Here is an 18859-nt window from a genome sequence, read left to right as displayed (position 1 = left end):
GCTTTAATTAAGTGGTAGCGTGGTTGCTTTTAACCTAAATGTGGTTTTCCCCCTAAGTGTTGGCATAACTGTGTTGAGGTATTGTGGACTGTGGGTCTGTGGGGAGAATTCCCAGCCCTGCAGTTGGCAGAGCTCCCTTGGAAGGTCAGGAGATCCCAGAATATCCTGAGCTGGAAGGGACCTGCTGGCTGAGGTCACCCAGGGCTGTTGTCACCCAGTCACTCCTGGCAGGGGGGAAAGGCAGGGGGTGGAGGAAGCTCTCCTTGGCTGGATCCTGGTGGGGCTTGGCTTGGAGAGCTCCCAGGCTTGTCAGGGGATGTGTTTGCACTTTGCAGAGGCTGCTCCTGGAGCCATCCAGGTGCGGAATCAAGCAAGGCCCCCTGGCACTTGGAGATCCCACAGGAATCGTGGTTCCAGATGCTTTCACTCCATTCTCCACCCCTTTGCCGCTCCTTGGCTCGTGTTTAGCCACTCTTGTTGCTTGTTTGGAACCCTCACACCCTTGGAGCATGTTGGGAACAAAACAAGCCCTAGCTGTGACCCAGTCCATGATAAATCCCAGCAGAAACCCAGCAGCCAGAGCTGTTTTCTCTGGAGGCTGTGGCAGTGGTGGGCATTGCACCTCCAAACCCTTCCCCTCATCCCAGATTCCTTGCAATCCCCCTTCCTCTGCACTTTATCCATGACTAAAACACTATGAGCAGGTCAGCCACTGGTGTTTCCATATTTCTTCCTCCCTTTGGCTAATTGCTGTGGAATTCAGTTGGATGTGTCACAGCTGAACCTGGATATGGCCAGGACAGTTCCCTTCTTTCTCCTTGCTCTTCATGAAGGAAAAAGACCCAACCATGGGAAAATTCTGCCCTGAATGCAGAGATTGGGCCAAGGGCTCCCATTGCCAGATTTCCAATTTTGGTGGTTAAAAAAAGGAGCAGGGAAAAGAAAGGAAAGCTTGGAGAACCTTGGTGCTGCTGGGAAAGCCGGGTGATCTCCTGGAAGGTGGAGAGGATTTTGAAGCATTTGGGTGCAGTGTAAAATAACTGTGTAAACATTGTTTAATTCACTGTCTTGTCCCCCTTCCCTTAAATTATGTGTGTTAGTGCAAGAAGAAGCTTTAGCTGCACTTGGAGATTTGCCTGGGCCAGAGAAGGCAGAGTCATGTGGGGAGAGGAGCGGAGGTGGGAGCGCAGGTCCGGGTTTGGAAGTGATCTCCGGCACTGTAATGTAGAAAAATTAGAGTCTATGGGGTTGGAATAGCTTCAGCTTTTATATTTGTATGGAGATCGGGAGAAATGAAGTAATTTGTAGTTTCTAGTTCAGAGTAGTGGTAGTGGAGACAAGCACAGATTTCACAAGGGGGTCCCCAAGGGGCCCTTCCCAAACGTCTCGGGGAGCCGCCTTTGCACCTTAACAGGGATGGTTTGTGGGGTTTGTTGTTGGTGAAATGGTCATTTCATGTTTGGTTACGTGGTTCTTGTCAGAGGGGGGACTTGAGGGCAGCGTTGGGGACCGAACTTTGGGGCAGCTTGGCTGGAGAGGAGACAACTTCCCCATCCTCATCTCACTGTCAGGCATCTTCCTTCCCCCTCCGGGGGCTGCTGCAGCAATCCTGTCCTTAGGTGGGATCTCTGCCTGTGGACCCTCAGTTCCACACCTTCCATTCTGGATGGTTTGTGGGTAACATTTACTGCACAGAATAGCCAGGTTTGGATGTTCTTGTGTTTGCTGCACGAGAGGGAAAAAAACCCAAAACTGCTCCGGAGTAAAGTTCTTTTCAAGGCAAAAAATAAACACTGAACTACCCCAAATCAAGAGGTTCTGCAGTGAGTTTTGAGTTCTAAGCTACCAAAAAAAAGGAAGGTTGGCTTGAATGGTTTTATTGGAAAATAATAATAGAGGTCGTAGAGTAAAACATCCAGAGCTGTAGATGGGTGGATTTGTTGGTTTAGGATATTTGTAGGTTTTGCTTTGTTGTTTAGCATGGGCCAGTTTTTACAGTAAATATTGGGACGGTTTACCTTGAGTTGAGTGACTCTGTCCCACACTTTAAAGGGAGGTTTGAGGGCTTTTGGCCAGGATTGTCATGAGCTGTGAATAGTTCACATTTAGAGAGGGGAATTGCATGATTTCTGAAAAGTAAAAGATCAGTCCGGGGTTTTTTTTAGGGCCATCTTCAGCCCCAAATTGCCAAGCATGTTTCTGGCCCCATGTTTCATTTCAGGGTGACAGCAAGATGTGGGTGAATGAAATCCCATTGTTTCCTGCCATGTTCAGGGGGGAGGATTTTGCTTGTGGGTGGATAAAATAAAGCTGTCTTTGTGCATTTCAGCAGTTTTAACCTCTTCATCTCCCCGTGCCTGCCTGCACCCCAAACCCCCGTGGCACATGGGGTTCTGTTGGCAGGCAGAGCCTCAGCTTCCCCTCAGCCATGGATTTTCTGGATGTGGTTTATTTTAGCTTCCAGTGCTAAGGCCTGGCTGGTTTGCAGTGCTTCAGAGCTACTCATTTTTCCATCTGTGTGTTGTGTACAGGATGTGAGGGGGGTGGGTGGGGGACACCTCAGAGGTCTCATGGCATGCCTTGGGGACGGTGGCACCCTGCTTGCTGGCACTGAATGCTCCCTGCTCCTCCCCTCTTTCCAGAACTGATCCATGTGGGGGTTTTGTGCTTCCTGAAGTAGCTGAAAACACTTCCCTGGTGTTCAGGAATTGCAGGGTACAAGGAGGAAAACCCCTCACAGAGAGAGTTTATGCACATCTCCTCCGTGCCCCAAAGCCCAGACTCCTCCTGCAGGGCCCAAGAAGGGTTTTGGTGCTGAGTGTGGGGGTTTTGGCATCTGCATCCCAAATGTAGGGGTTGAGCTGAGTTGAACTGGTGGGTGAAGTGCAGCCAGGGTGTCCTGAGCCCTCAGGTGTCACCTGGAGGTCACTTTGCACTTGCTGTGTGTGTGTGCTGGTGCCACAGTGCTGTCAGGGACTGTGGGAATGCCCTAATCACCACCAGGAGCTGGAGCCAGCCTCTGGATGGGAGTTTGTCCCAGCTGGAGTCACACCAGCCACTGGCTGGAGGCATGGGGAGGTGCAGGGAGATGAGCTCCAGGCTTGCTGCCGCCTCAGGGATTTTCCAAAAATCCAATTCCTTCAGGCAGCAGCACTCAGCTTGAGAAAGCCTTGAGCTTGGCCTGCAGGGCTGGAGGGGAGACATCCTCCCTTGCTGGAGAGGGGAAATCCCTCTGGCCAGCCCTAGGGTGGGAAGCTCCAGGGAAGGAGATCCTGAAGGTAGAAGGGACAGAGTCTGGCATTTCAGAGGCTGTTTTAAATACCAATTTGCTTGAGACTCATCTTTCTGGCTGAACCTGGCTGTGGGACCAGTGAGCTGTCAGGGATTGAGCAGCCCTTGGGGTCCTGCTGCCTTCTGGGGCTGTTGGGGAGATGTTTCCAAGGGAGATGTTCTAAGAGCTGTCTCCAGCTCCTCATCCCTCCCTCCAGGTGTCCTTGGCTGTGACTGGCCCCAGAATTTTGCAGTGGGGGTGCCACAAACCTGGGGTGTGCAGGCTGGGAGGAGCTGAGCCAGCCTTGCTGCCACCACCTCTGCCCTGGCTGTGCTGTCTTGTCCTTCCACAGGGAGAGGGCAGGAAGGAGCTGTGGGGAAAAATTAGAGGATCTTGGAAACAATGGGAGGATCTTGCCCTTCCCACTCCTTCAGTTCCTTGGAAGTGCTGTTGAAACCTCCCCCCCAGTGTTTTTTCCTGAGGTAAGCAGGGGCTCAGCTGGATTCTCCATGGAATCTGCTGAGGAGAAGAGGATGTGCCCATCCTCTGCTAGTTCCAGGTGTCCCTCTTGCTGTGTCACTGTCAGGAGCCCCTTTCACTGGTGGCTGCATGTGGGTGCACAGGCTGAGGGGGGTTTGGGGCAGGAGTGTCCCCCAAAACACCAGGGACTCCTTTGGTGATGTTCCTGACTCTTGGAACAGCCAAGAGCTCGGATCTGCAGCTCCTGCTGCCTTAAAACCCCCGAGCTTCAGCAGGAGTTGAGCATCTCCCAAGAGCTTGGCCCAGCCCTGAGCAGCAGATTTTGTGTTCAGCCCCCAAATCCTCCAGGTCCTTGTGCTTTGTGGTGTTTGTCTGTCCAGCTGAGCAGGGAGGGAGCCCAGGTGAGCAGGGAGCACCTGCCTGGGGCAGAAGCAGGAGGGACCCGGCACATGGCAGGCTTCAAAGCAAGGTTTGGGTTGTTGGGGTTTGGGTTTATTTTTGTTTGTTTTCTGTTTCTGTAAATAATAATGTATAAATGATGATGAGACAGTGTGGAAATTCTAAAAAAAAAAAAGAAAAAAAGGCAAAAAAAAAAAAAGGTCTTTTGTTGTTGTTTTTATATTACCTCATCCAGCAAGTTTGTTTTACAATGACTCGATGATGCTTTATTTATATTGTTTGTACTGTAATTAAACCAATTGACAAACATTTCACTTTGCTTGTTGTTTCCTATTATTTGGGTTTGATTAAGTATGCCAGTTTGTATTATGTTCCCCCTTCCTCTCTCTCTCTCTCTCTCTCTCTCTCTACACGTCGAGATTTTTTGTGTCAGCTGTACAGTATTCTGAATAATTAAAAATAAAAGTAAAAATTAAAAAAAAAAGGAACAAAAAAGCTGTAAAGTACTGCAGAGAGAGGCTGCTATATTGTATAGGTCTCTTTCTAATAAAGACAAGAAAACTTGTTGGTTGCAGCTTGTTCTTTGCCTGAGTCTTCGTGGTTCCACTGCTTCCTTTTCCAGCTCCTGTCACTCTTTGCCAGCCATAAAGATGAGGGATGGTCCAGGAGCTGGGATGGCAGAGGAGCCAGTAATGGTGCAAATTGATAAATTAAAAAGCAATAAGTCAGCCAGGCCATCATGGGTGTGTATCTAAGAGTGCACGTGGAGTGAGTGACAGATCTGCCAGCCAAAAATATGGGAACTTCCATTAAAAACAGCTCTTCTCCCCCAGGAAGGGAGCTCTAAGTGTTGCACCTTGGCTTTAAGGCTCTCTGGAGGGGATCCAAGGAATTAGGCTGGGAATGGTTACATCTGTATCTGCTAAATTGCTCCAAATGATCATTTAAAGTAAGAATAATGAAACATCTCTGAGGTCAGCATGTGGCACGGCCTAATCCCTGCTTTGGAGGGAAATGGTGGCTCTCCATGAGGCTCCTCTGAAACAGCTCAAATCCCTGAGCAATGGGCAGGTATTTGACATTTATTTACGGCTTTAGAGGTCTTGTCCTGAGTACAGCCCCAGGAGAAATCAGGAGTCTGAGCAGGCTCAGGGAGAAGCCAAGCAGGAGGTGATGGAGAGGGAAGAAGGAGGTGATAGAGAGGGAAACAGGAGGTGATGGAGAGGGAAGCAGGAGGTGATGAGGTTTCCACCAGGCCAGACTGGGAACCCACTGGAAGAATCCCTGCAGGAAAAAAATGACATAAAGTTGGGAGAGCTGTGTGGTCCTTGGAGAGCAGCAGGCAAGATTCCATAGAAGTGCATGGAAAGGGGGGAAATGATGATTTAAGGATGATTTAAACCACCCTGGAGTGAAGAATGAAATGAGACATTTAGGATCTACAAGGGCACCACAGAGACAGAACCAGTGCTGTGGTTTGCCCAGTCTGTGCTGGTCTCACAGAGAAATCAGGGGTGCTCAGAGATGAGGAAAAGTGGGGGATTTCCCTCAAAAAGAGGGAGAAGCAGCAGATTGGGGTTGGATTTTCCCAACCTTGCAGTCCCGGTGACCTCAAAGCCAACCAGGAGGGACAAGATGCCCCAGAGGGCACCAGTGCAGATCCTGCTCCAGAGAAAACCTGGCCAGGGCTGGAGAGGTGAAATTGTGTCCTCATGGTGTGAGTGGGGCTGCCACAGCCTGGGATTTGAGGTTTGAGGTTTTTCCTCTCAGCCTGCTGTGCCCTGACCTAAATCTGCCATTGCCCATCCAGCCTCCCAGCTCTCCTGTCCCGCTGGGATTTGGGGAACTTTGCTGTTTCCTTCCCTGCTCTTCCTCTCCAAGTGCTCCAGCAGCACTGTGAGGGATGAGAAGCTGCAGGGCTGCTGTGGATGTTCCTTTTCCCCCCTTTTTTGGGCTCACATGGCTGGTTTGCCAGGCAGCAGCCGCTCCCCTTTGTTCCTGCGAGGTTTCCCCACCCTGCTGAACCCCCAGCACCCAGGCAGGAGGTGCTGCTTTGTGCTCGCCCCTCCTGGATTTGAAATGTGAACTCCCAGCCTGGCAGAACTCTGTTTGGCTTCCCCCTGGGTGTACAGCCGTAGTAGAGCTCCTCTTTTTCGTAGCCATCCGTCCCTCCCCTCCTTTGCTCTCCTGAAGGGATGTGGGTTTTGATTTCGAGATGGGCACGGCTGGCTGCTCTCTCTCCCTCACAACCCTCCTAAGATCTGGCTTCTCCTGCAAGATCCAGGTGCTCAGGGATGCAGGAGCAGATTTAAGGATGCCTTTCATGCCCACCTTCCTCACCTTACCCCCAGCCCACCCCTGTGTCCCCCTGGAACGCTCCCAGCTGGTGGCACTCACTGATGCCTGGGGAAAAAAGAAAATAATCCTTCAGCAAAGCAACGGGGGGCAGGAAGAGGTTGGGAAGGAAAACTCTTGATTCCCATAATGGGAGTGGGGGAAACATCCCCTTTTTTTGCTTTTTTTTTAAGAGAAAAAATAATTCCTAAAGAGCCCAAAGTGATGCTCTGCCATCAGGGCCTTGCTGTGCATTTCCACCCTGGCCTCCAAAGGATTCACCCTGGTGGCACCAGCTGAGGGAAGCTCCTCCGTGGCCCAGAAGATTCTCACTCTGTAGGCACCACATCCAGGACATTCCCTGGGCACTTCTGCTGGCTTTTATTTGTGTTTTTTTTAATACAAATCCAAACTGGTTTGGGTGTGTATTATAAAATCAGTAGGTTCCTGATTTCTGGTGAGAGGAGCCATGGGATGGGCACATTTTTTCCTGCAGGGACTCTTCCAGTGAGTTCCCAGTCTGGCCTGGTGGAAACCCATCACCTCCTGCTTCCCTCTCCATCACCTCCCGCTTGACTTCTCCTTTAGCCTGCTCAGAATTCCTGATTTCTGGTGAGGGGATGAGCACAGGAAGCTCAGAGCTGGTGGGATGGGGCTGAGTCTCCTGACCACCAGCTTTGTTTTCCAGAAGAGACCCAGATCCATCTGGTGTTTAAACAAAAACATTTTATGCTCCGTGGAGGTCAGCTAGGAGTGACCTTAAAGAGCCAGGTCTTTATTTCTCCACCAGTGGCCAAAAGCCAGAGCTGGAGGTGTCTGAAATCTGATTTTGTGGAGGTTTCGCTGTGGATTTCCAGCCTGGGAGTTGAAAATGCAGGAACTTCTGAGTCACCTGTTTCCAGTGAGTTTAGTAACCTTAGTGGACTTTTCTTCCATCAGTTTCTCAATCCTCAGTGGATTTTTCTTCCATCAGTTTCTCAATCCTCGGTGGATTTATGTTCCATCAGTTTCTCAGTCTTCAGTGGGTTTCATCTCTTCCATCAGTTTCTCAGTCTTCAGTGGGTGTCATCTCTCCCATCGTTTTGGCTGATGTCAGAACCCCTGGAAAGCTCTGAGCCCCCACAGCATCCACATCCCAGCCATGGGATGTGGGTTGGCTTGGCTTGGAAGGGACCTGGAAGCTCCTCTGGTTCCCACCTGCCACTGGAATTTGGTGTTAGCATGGCTGGGAGGAGAAGCCCAGCTGAAATTGGAGCTCTTCTGAGCCTGGGTTTTGAGCTCATCCCTTTTCCTTCTGTTTCTGGGATGGATCTCAGGCAGGAATTTTGCTTTTTCCACATGAAACCTCACAATTTCCACCCAGGTGACTTTGCAGAACCATTTAGGCTGGGAAAAACCTTTCAGGTTTGGCCCAAATCCAACCCTAAAGGAAAGCACAGCCTGTGAGGGTGACCAGGAGGGAAACGTGGCCATTCCTGGTGGAACACTCCAAGTGCAGAGGGAAAAGCAGTCATTGATCTCTCCGAATGCCCAGTAAAGCCTTTAATTGCCCAATAAATGAGCGGGCAGTAACCATTTGAAGCCCAGCGCCAGCAATTAGCACTTATTTATTATTGCTCTTATTTATTTGTGCCCTGCCCGCACCGATCTCCCAACTCCCAGATGGGATTGTTTGGAGATTCCCTGGGGTCAGGGGGAGGATGAAGAGCTCTGGTGCGGTGATGATGTGAAAAACGCCAATCACTCGGTTTTTAAAATTTTAAAAGTTTAATAATAATAAAATGGTCATAAAAATAGCAATATAATTAGAGTAATAATAATTCGGACAATTTGGATTAGGAGAATACGAGACAATAAAAACAAAGAGTTAAGGATGGTCTGGGTACCTTTTCTGGGCAAAATAAGCCTGAAAAAGGACCCACGTTACCAGAGGATTAACCCTTAAAAGCAACAGCCTGTTGCACTTTCATACACCTCATACATGGTGCATAAATTCCATTCAAACACAGGATTCTGTCTGGGCAGTGTCAGCTTCTTCCTCTGAATCCTGACAGCATCTTCAGGGCTGAGCAAGGTGGGAAGAAGTTCATTTCCTCTGATAATGGAGCAATAAATTCTCTTTCTCTGAAAGATTTGGGTGTCCTGTGGCTGCTATCTTGGTGCGAGTCCTCTCTTTAGAAAAAAATAAGTATCCTACATAGCATCGTTTCTATTTTAACATTTTGTTATAACCTAAAACTATATTTAACACACTACTTAAGAAAATTAGTACAGCATCACTTTCTAACAAAACACAAATAATATTCATTTGAATATTTGCCAGAAGCCAATCATAAAATACACATTTTTCACAATGCCATTCCACAGAGCTTTGCTGCTGCTCAGGGATTGACCTTGGGCTTCCAGGGAATGCACAAAAATCCCTGGAGCTGGCTCCAGCCTGTCAGGAATTGGTGCTGCTGCCACCGAGGGCTCCTTGCTCAGCTGAAGAGAATCTCCTGATCACCTTTTACAGTAAAAAATACCCATTTATTGCTGATTTGGTGCAGGAGCAAACACTGATGGAGGATGAGTGTGAATCCAAGGCCGGGAATGTGGATCTAAGGAGGGAAAGGCTGGGATCTGCAGCAGCCCCAGGCTGCCAGGGCCAGGGGAAGGAGGAGGAGGAGAGAAGAGCTCCAAGGGCTTCCCAAATGCCAAATGTGAGAAATAGCTCCTCACTTCTCATAGTTTAGGAAGTTTTATTAAACCTTATCAAAAACACAACAGAAGAAAAAAGGTTACGGTGCAGGGAGCAAAAGATTTTCCCGCCATGCGCTCAGCCCCCTCACAATGGGGGTTTTCCCTTTTTAACCCTTTCAACCCCTCCCAAAGTTCTGTCCATCAACCCCTTCTTTGCTGTCCAGTGGTGGAGATCTCTCCCCCAAATCCTGATTGGAGCTCAGGCGTTCCACAGTGACAAGCCAGTCCCAACCCCAGCTGTCCCTTGTTAACCACACGAGGCAGTACAGCATAACTATAAATCTATAAAACTTTTCTTAACCCATATACATGATATTTGTCGATTAATGATGAGAGTCAGTCGTGGCATTCCTCATCTATCGCACCAGAGCACCTCACCCTGCAGTGCTGCCAGCTCTGGAGGGACCCCAGATTGGAAATCCCAGCTCAGCTTTGGGGCAGCCCGAGCAGGCTGGGGCTGCCTTGGAGGGAAATGAACCCAGGAAATTCCTCTGGCTGTCCTGGATGTCTCCAACCCCTGCCAGGGGCTCAGAGGCCTTGGCACAGAGCCCAGGACACCTGTGCCTTTGATTTTGACCCATGGAGCAAATTACCACCTTTATATGAGGAATTACAAGCCATGAAAGTTTAGGTAGAATGATAGTTAGCTTGTCACAGGGTGGAAAAACAGAATTTTGGGGTTTTCAGAATGGGGGTTCAGAGGCCAAGCTGGAGGAATTTGGGTGTGCCCTGTCCTTCTTCTCCTTCTTCTTGGCCTCCATCTTCTGCTGTGATGTTGGCACTTTTAGATTGGTTTAGAGTAGAAGCTCACTGTCTAACGTAGGTGATAGGTATTGGAAAGTAATTGTAAATATTGTACATGTAGTTGCTTTTAGTACAAAAAGATAACACCACCCTGAGGGTGGGCAGAGTGCCATGGCCTGACCTGCTGGATGGATCTCAGCAGGTCAGGAAAAGAATGTTATAGATAACAAATGCTATAGATAACAGCAAATAAACAACCTTGAAAAGAAGAACAGAAGAGTCCTGACTCCTTCTTCGGTTGCCAGGCTGGGAAAAGAGACTCTGACACATCTTAGGGTCACTCTGACCACGGAGACCCCCGAGATGGAGGTAAATGAACCCCCCAGAGGGGGTGGAGATGTTCCTCAGCATCTCCTGAGGGTCCCCAGCTGCTGCCTGGCAAGAGCTGGGAGCCAAGGGAGGTGATAGAACTGCAAATTCCCATGGGGAACAGACTTGTCCCAGCCAGAAAATCGACTAAACCCCCCAGCCCTGGTTCTACCCTTCTCTTTGGGGGCACCCTGCAGTTTTGGGGAGCTGTGGGGCATCCCCAGTATCGCTGCCTGGGGGTCTCTGCACAAATCACCAATGGGACGGGACTGCTGGGGAACACGTCTCGAGCTGTTTATCTTCCAGCATCAGTCTCATTCCATGGTTATGGCAGTGGGAAGATGCCAGCAGCTCACAGCCCCACCAGCAGACAAAGAACTTCAAGTTACAATTTAAAAGTTTTTGACCAATCACACAAAGCAAAAGCATACTGACAAGAGTTCTATCTGACTGTAAGCACACGTACCTTCAAACAATGCTCGCTTATTTTGAATATAATACCTGCTTGTAAGCATTAAAATACAATCCACAGGGCTCCATAATTAAGCTTAAAACTTCTTAATATCTTGGTAGATAAACTTTTCTGTAGCTTAGGGAGGTATTCTAGCCAAGCATTAGTACACAGGCCATTGTTCTATTTGTCCTTACTTTTCTACTTCTTATAAAAACTTTCTGCTGACAAATTTTATGGCTCCAGCTTAAGTCTAATCTCACTTTGGCTGACTCTGAGGCCTGCCTTGTGTAGCTTTCCCAAAACCCTCTGATTTTCAGGATTCCCCCACCCGGGATGGATGAGCCTCTCGGACTGCTGCCGGGGAAAGCGGATTGGGCAGCACCTTCGTCCCCACCCTCCTCCTCCTCCTGCTCCTGCTCTCCCCAGCAGAGAGAGGAGCAGCACCATCCCCATCTCCCGCTCTGCGGATCCAACTGGTAACGGCCGGGCTCATTGACCGCAGATTTCCCCGTAACTGAGCTTAATTAGCGAGCTAATCAGCTCTGGAGATGCTTCCAATTTATTTATTGGCTGGTGGCTGCTGCCACTTTAATCGGCCCGGCCAGTTCACGCTGGCATCCCCGAGCTTTTGTGCCAGGTGAGGAAAGAGAAATTTATTTTGCTTTTTTTTTTTTTTTTCTAAGAGGTAATTTTTTTCCTGGATTTTCCTTTTCCACTGGAATGACTGGGAAAGTGGCATCGGTGTTCCCTGGGTGCTGGGACATCTCTGGGCTGATGTTCTTGGGGTGGAGGCAAAGGAGGAGGAAAGGGAGCTCTGCTGGTGGGGCAGGCGGAATCCAGACAGAACCTCTGTCCCAAGAGTTGGGGAGCGGGGAAGCAGAGATGGGAAAAAACTCCCATCCTTGGCTCCTGGCCCTCCAGATGCCCCACCAGCCTCTGGATGTGGCAGGACAGCAAGAAAAGGAGGGAAGGGAATGGGATTTCCACACCTTCCTTCCCTGCTGCAGAGAGGAAGCAAAGGGAAGAGAGGAAGGATGGAAAGGGAGGAAACATCTGGAGAAGGCACCTGCAAGGGCAAGACTCCACCCAGCAATGCCCTGAAGGCACCCAGTCTCCAGCTGAAGCCCTGGAGAAGATGGAGAGACCCCACACACCTCGTTGGCTGGCTCTGATCTGTCACGGATCCATATTTTAAGCAAAAAGAATGAAGGAGAAAAGGCCTTGCTGCTCACTGGAGCCTGCCAGGCTCGAGCTGCTGGATCCATTCCCCTCCTGTTGGTCCCAGGGCCCTTCAGTGCCGGTGTTTTCTCCCAAGAGGACACTTTTGGGCAGTAATTAGTAATAATTGAGTTAATTAGTAATAATTGAGCCAATTTCCCCCCTCTCTGCCAAGGCAGGAGGTGGGTGGGGGTCAGGGCCTGGCACCTTGGGGACAAGGGGTAACAATGGCAGGGGGGACTCCCCATCCTTCCCTCCCCTCTGGGATGCCAAGCTCATCCCTGGAAGGGTCCCAGGCCAGGACACCTGGAGCCACCTGGGCTGGTGGGAGTTGGGAATGGGATGAGCTTGGAGGGGTCTCCCCACCCAAACATTCCTGTGGGTCCTGCAGGATCCTGCAGCACATCCTGGAGCTGAGCCACGGCAGGCAGGGAGGTGGGGCTGGATAAACCAGGGAAATGGGGATTGGGAGCTGGATGGATCCAGGGAAGTGAAGGACTGGGAGCTGGATAAATCCAGGGAAATAGGGATTGGGAGCTGGATGGATCCAGGGAAATGGGAAATTGGGAGCTGGATGAATCCAGGGAGGTGGGGATTGGGAGCTGGATAAATCCAGGGAGATGAGGGATTAGGAGCTGGATAAATCCAGAGAAATGGGGGATTGGGAGCTGGATAAATCCAGAAAATTTGGGCACTGGGAGCTGAATAAATCCACGGAGGTGAAGGATTGGGAGCTGGATAAATCCAGGGAGATGAGGGACTGGGAGCTGGATAAATCCAGGGAGATGAGGGACTGGGAGCTGGATGGATCCAGGGAAATTGGGGATTGTGAGATGGATAAATCCAGGGAAAATGGGGATTGGGAGCTGAATAAATCCAGGGAGATGAGGGATTAGGAGATGGATGGATCCAGGGAGATGGGGATTGGGAGATGAATGGATCCAAGGAGATGAGCGATTGGAGCTGGATAAATCCAGGGAGGTGGGGATTGCGAGCTAGATGGACCCAGGAAAATGAGGGATTGGGAGCTGGATAAATCCAGGAAAATGAGGGATTGGGAGCTGGATAGATCCAGGGAGATGAAGGATTGGGAGCTGGATAAATCCAGAAAATTTGGGCACTGGGAGCTGAATAAATCCACGGAGGTGAAGGACTGGGAGCTGGATAAATCCAGGGAGATGAGGGATTGGGAGCTGGATGGATCCAGGGAAATGAGGGGATTGGGAGCTGGGTAAATCCAGAGACCCCTGAAATGATCAGGGGATGCTCCTGGCACCAGGGGAGCAGCGGGTTCCTGGCTGCAGCTCTGGAATCTCTCCTGGAAAGGGTCATTAGAGGGAGTAATTGGGATCACCTCACTTTACAAATGTTACTCTGCAGCACCAGGCAGGAAGACAGATCGATCTCAACTATTATTCATTAAGGAAAGTCCTTTATAAATCCCAAATTAACAATTTCTCTCGGAGAGAGCCTTCCCATTACCCTCCTCTGGCGGGGACTTATTGCCTCTCTGGAAATGGGGAAATCTGAAAATAATTGGGGAGGGGGCAGAAACGGCAGCTGTGGGCTTAGGAGCCCAACATCTGGCTGGGAAAAAATACAGATGTGTGTTTTAAAAATGGCCATGAGCCTGATTCAGAGGGGATGGGACAGAAAGCTGCTCCCACTGGGGAACTCTCTGCATGGGTGATTTGTATAACCCATTCCCATGGCTTCTTCTGGCTGTTCTGGGAATGCCAGCAAGGGATGCAGATTCTTCTTAAAGCGCTTTTGGGGCCAAACTCACCTTTTTCACATAACATTCCCAAGTAGGGACGCTTTTGCAGCAAAACCGAAAATCCTGAAGAGGATGAAAATGGGGAGGAAAACAGTAAAAATTTCTGTTTATAAAAATTCTGTTTATACTCAAGAAGTTGCAATTTTTATCACTTCAGGTACCATCAAGACGTGCTAACTTAAAAATAATAAATAAAAAAAAAAAAAAAACAAAAACCAAAAAAATCCCTAAATCACCCGAAATGGCCCTGTTGGGGAGGCCATTTTTGGGCTCTTTTAGAGAAACTTGGGAGCCCCAGGCAGGTGGCACCACACAGGAGAGTGGTATGATGAAAATGATCACCGGGAATCCCCGGGTTGTCTTTTGCTGGGTTCATTAATAGATGTGAGCACTAAAAGCCGGCCGTGGGCCCTTTGCCACTCGGGGCTGAAATTCCCATTTCCAGCGTGGTTTTAGGGCTCTGACTCAGGGCAGCTCAGCTTAAAACACTCCCGGTTCCACCGCCCGATCCCCCTGCCTGGCGATTATTGCCCCGGGGGATGAATTCCCGTTCGGAGCATCCTGGGAGCATCCTGGGAGCAGCCGGGACTCGCTCCGTGCCCGGGGATGCTCCGGGGATGCCCCCAGGGATGCGGGATGAGCATCCCCAGGGTTTCCCCCAGGCTGGAAAAAGCGGAACGCGGTGCCCCACACGCCCCTCACGGCAGGGTTTAAATCTGTAGGAATTGCACGGAATTCTGTAGGTTTTGGTTATTGCTAAAATCGCCCTGTGCGGGTTTAACTCGATCTCCTGCCAGTACCGGCAGCCGAGGAAACGCCGCCTTTTAGTTATGAGCCCTGGGAGATGAAGCTGAGGTTTAAAATCCACGTGGTTCAGGGAAAAAAAAATTAAAAAAAAAAAAAGAGCAACAAGCCAAGAAAACAGGAGCAGCCTCCGTCCCTGCATCCCTCCATCCTTGCTCCATCATCGGGGCTGCTCGGGGGACGGCTTTTGGCTTCCCCTCCGGCCCGGGGAAAGTTGTGCGAGCGAAGTTGGGGCCGGAGGGAGGGAGGGAGGGAGCGAGGGCGGCCCCGATGCACGGGCGAGTTTAATGGGATCAGGTCAGTGTAATCCTGTTTCAGCCATTGTCACGCCGGCAGCCAAGGAGACCTCGGGCTTTAGGGGAAGGCGCTTTTCAAGCCTCCGCGGTGCTGCCACAAAGCCAGAGGCACAAAGGCGGCCAGGAGGATGAAGTGGCTCGAAATAAACAGATTAAGGCTCTCTATGGGCCGGGCGTAGCGGGAGGGAGAAAAGAGCAAGCGAGGGGCGGGCGAGCGGGGCACGGAAGGGACCCGGCACCCCCGAGGGGACAGGGGGGACACGGGGGGACACGGGGGGACACGGACCCGGCGGGATCTCCGCGCTGCCCGAGGCTTTGGGATGAGCGATCCATTTTTACGGATTCACACAGGTTGTCTCCGTGCGTGCGGCGCTGCTCGGGCGGTGCTTTGTGGCACCGGGATGCGATTCCGTGCGGGACGGAGGGGACACGGCCCCGGGACACCTCGGGGGTGGGGGCAGTGCCGGGGGGCACCGGGGGACGCTCGGTCCCTCGGCAGGGCATTCCCAAGGGAGCGCAGCCCCCGTCCCTCTCCGCAGCCCCGGCCGGGTCCTGGCACATTCCCGGGGCAGGGAAAAGGCAGGAAAAGCCGGACCGGGCTGGGATAATGAGAGCAATTAATGCGGGACACACAGAACCGAGCCGCGCTGGGTGCGGGGGGGATTTAAAGGCGATGATGTCTCATTTAACATCCCAGCGCCATCCCAGCCCCGCTGCCTTAAAAATCCCCATTTGTGGCTAAACGCAAAGCCGGGTTTGCAGCAGAGAGAGGAGAAAGCTCCCCGTCCCCTCCGAGCTCGGGTTTGCCGCCGCTGCTCCCCGAGCCCCGCGATTATTTGATCTGCAGATGTAAGAGGAATTTATTGTAACAACAAATATAGTGATGTCAAAGCCCAGCCTTGGATTAAAGCCGGCAGCCAAAGGGGAAGTGTATTAATTTCAAACAGCATCAGAGGCCAGCGCCTATTAGGACGAGCTATTCTTCAGACCCCCCCATCAGAATTAATCATTGGGAGTTAATTTGAAGCTCAGACAAGTTGCTGTTAATTTAGTGCGGGGAGGACGGGATGGAATAAAAAGCTGAGGTGCTGGCCGGGCCTCCTGGGTCTCATTAATCAGCGAGCTGAGACGGCCTGGCTTGATTACAATTTGCAAAAAAATTCATTAGAGCCCGGGCGATTGACAATTTTTCTCTCTGCCTGTGATCTGACTCATTAGGCAGCCAAATGAAAGCCATGATGATGGTGATGATGACAGCTATCAACCCCCTCGCTTGTTTATCTCCTTCTCCTCCGGCCCCCGGCCCGGGGCTTCCCCTCCGGCCCCGCTCCGGCTTGGGGGGACCCGGAGACTCCCGGAGACCGGGGGGATCCCCGGGGCAACGGGGCTGAGCGGCGGCCGCTCCTCCCCAAAACCCAGCACCGGCAGCCCCGTTTGGGGGCACGGCCCGGTTTGGGGGGCACGGCTCAATTTGGGGGGCACAGCCGGGTTTGGGGGCACGGCTCAATTTGGGGGGCACAGCCCGGTTTGGGGAGCACAGCCCAGTTTGGTGTCGTACCCCGGTTTAATGAGTCAAGCCCGGTTTGGGAAGCACATCTCGGTTTGGGGCGCATCCCCCAGTTTTGGGGAGCACAGCCCCGTTTGGGGAATCCAGCCCGATTTGGGGTGCATCCCCCGCTTTCAGGGGGCACAGCCAGATTTGGGGTGCATCCCCCGCTTTCAGGGGGCACAGCCAGATTTGGGGTGCACGGCCCGCCTCTGGGGTGCATCGCCCGGTTTGGGACACCCCGTTTTGGGGTGCATCCCCTAGTTTGGGGATGTATTCCCTAGTTTGGGGTCATGCCCCGGTTTTGGGAGCGCACCCCGGTTTGGGGTGTATCCCCCGGTTTTGGGGTGCATCCCCGGTTTGTGGATGCATCCCCCGGTTTTGGGGTGCATTCCCTACTTTGTGGATGCAGCCCCGGTTTCGGGGCGCATCCTCCGGTTTGGGGGCACAGCCCGGAGTTCTGCAGGCTCCGCGCTGCCCGGGCAGCCCCGAGATCCGGCCGGGATCAATCCCAGCAATTCCAGAATGATTATTTTTGTTTTTAGCAGCAGCAGCAGCAGCAGCAGCGCCGGGGGTGTTGCGGGGGGTTGGTCCCACGCGTGTTTTCCCGCGGCTCCCGGCGAACCCCCGAAAATATGATCTTCATTATCATGAATATTCCGCTTTTAAAAAAGCTTTTTAGAGCGTTTTGAAGCTTTTTAAAGCAGGCTGGAACGGCGCGCGTTTCCCCGCGTGTCCGCGCTGCCCGTGGGGCGATGCTGGCCGGGGTTTGGCTTTTTTGGGGAGCGGCTGGTGGGGATGGAAACGGATCCATTCACCCCCGTGCACCCCCGGAGCCACGGCCAAACCCCCTCCGACCCAAACAACATCAAATAACAGCATTAATTATAATCATTATAATAAATTAGTGATGAAGCGCGAGCGGCGTGGCGCGGCCGAGCCTGGGAGCCTGTCCCGGGACAGAGCGAACCCCCCCCCATCCCCAGATTTAATTGTTTCATTTGAATAGACCTCACCTCCCACCAAAACCCCCCCTCGCCGCTCCGTTTTCCTGGGGAAAATTTCATTTTTAATCCCAAATCGCCGCCGCCGATGTCACGGCGGCACCGGCACGGATGGAGCCGGGATAATGGGGAAGGGGAAAAAACAATAAGCGATGAAAAGGGAAAAGGATAAGGGAAGGGAAGGGAAGGGGAGACGCGGGACCCTTCGGCCCCGAGCCCTCCCAGCCCCGCCGCAACGAAAGCGGGCGCGGGGTTTGGGGCAGCGGCTGCACCCCCCAAAAAATCCCCAAAAACGAGGCTGGGGGAGCAAAGGGACCCCAAACCCCGGCTGGGGGCGGGAGGGAGAAGCGGCACCCCCAAAACGCGGGCAGGGTCAGAGCCGGGAGGGTGCGGGGAGCTCTGCCCCCCAGTCCCGAGCAGGCACTGCCAAACAGATTTTTGGGGGTTTTTTTTGGAGCTTTCTCAACCCTCAAAATAAGGGGAATAGGAAAAAAAAAAAAAACAACAAAAAAGAGAAAGTTTTCCACCCGGCTCCCCCCTCCCCGGCAATAAACGCGGCTAGGAAAATATGAAAAACAACCACAAAAGCAGAAAATCGGAAATAGAGGCGAGAGCAGCTATTGCTCCGCTCCGGCAGCGCAGGAGGGGAAAGGAAAATCAGCTCAGCGCCAAATCCTGGGCAGAGCAGCCGGGGGCTGGAGGGCGTTTTTGGCTCTTTTTTTTTCCTTTTAAAGTCTTTTTTTGTTTCTTTGTCGGTTTTTATTCACAAGACTTAGTTTGCTTTTAAATTTCATAACTTATAAGGAAATAAGCTACATTGAAATAAATTAAACACAATAGTGAAGATCGTGCTGCTTTTTTTTTTCTCTCTTTTTTCTTTTTTTTTTTTTTTTTTTGCCTTTTTCCCACCCTCCCTCCCCTTCTCTCCTTTAAACATGGCTTGGTAGAATAGGCAAACCAAATCGACAGAAAGCCAGGCAAAAAAAAAAAAAGAAAAAAGAAGAAAAAAGAAAAGATTTTAAAAACTCATTCCCCAGTGCCTGCCACTCAGCCATCGGCAATAAAACCAAACAATAAAAAAGGCATGAAATGAAACTCTGAGTTTTCTCTCCGTTTTTTTTTTTTGTCTGTCTGTTTGTTCTCTCGTCTTTTTGTCGGTTTGTTTTTGCTTATGTTTTTTTACCTTTCGCCCCCGAATAAGAAAGAAAACCCCAAAGGTGCCAAAAGGCGCGGCGGGGCTCGCTGGGGACGCTCCGGCCGGGGGATCCAGGGCGGCCTGGCAATAATAAATATCTCTGTTCTGGGGCGGGGAGGGCTCTGTGCGCCTCTTCCAGCCGGGATATCCCCGCTCCGACATTTCCCAAACACTTCCCGAGCCTCTTCCCCTCGCGAGCGCAAAGTTTCGCTTTAAAGTTCGCCCG

This window comes from Melozone crissalis, unplaced genomic scaffold (genome assembly GCF_028551555.1).
Source record: "Melozone crissalis strain CALT ecotype California unplaced genomic scaffold, PUWL_Pcris_2 ptg000023l_1, whole genome shotgun sequence".
NCBI lineage: Eukaryota > Metazoa > Chordata > Aves > Passeriformes > Passerellidae > Melozone > Melozone crissalis.
Note: the sequence above shows the minus strand (reverse complement) of the source record.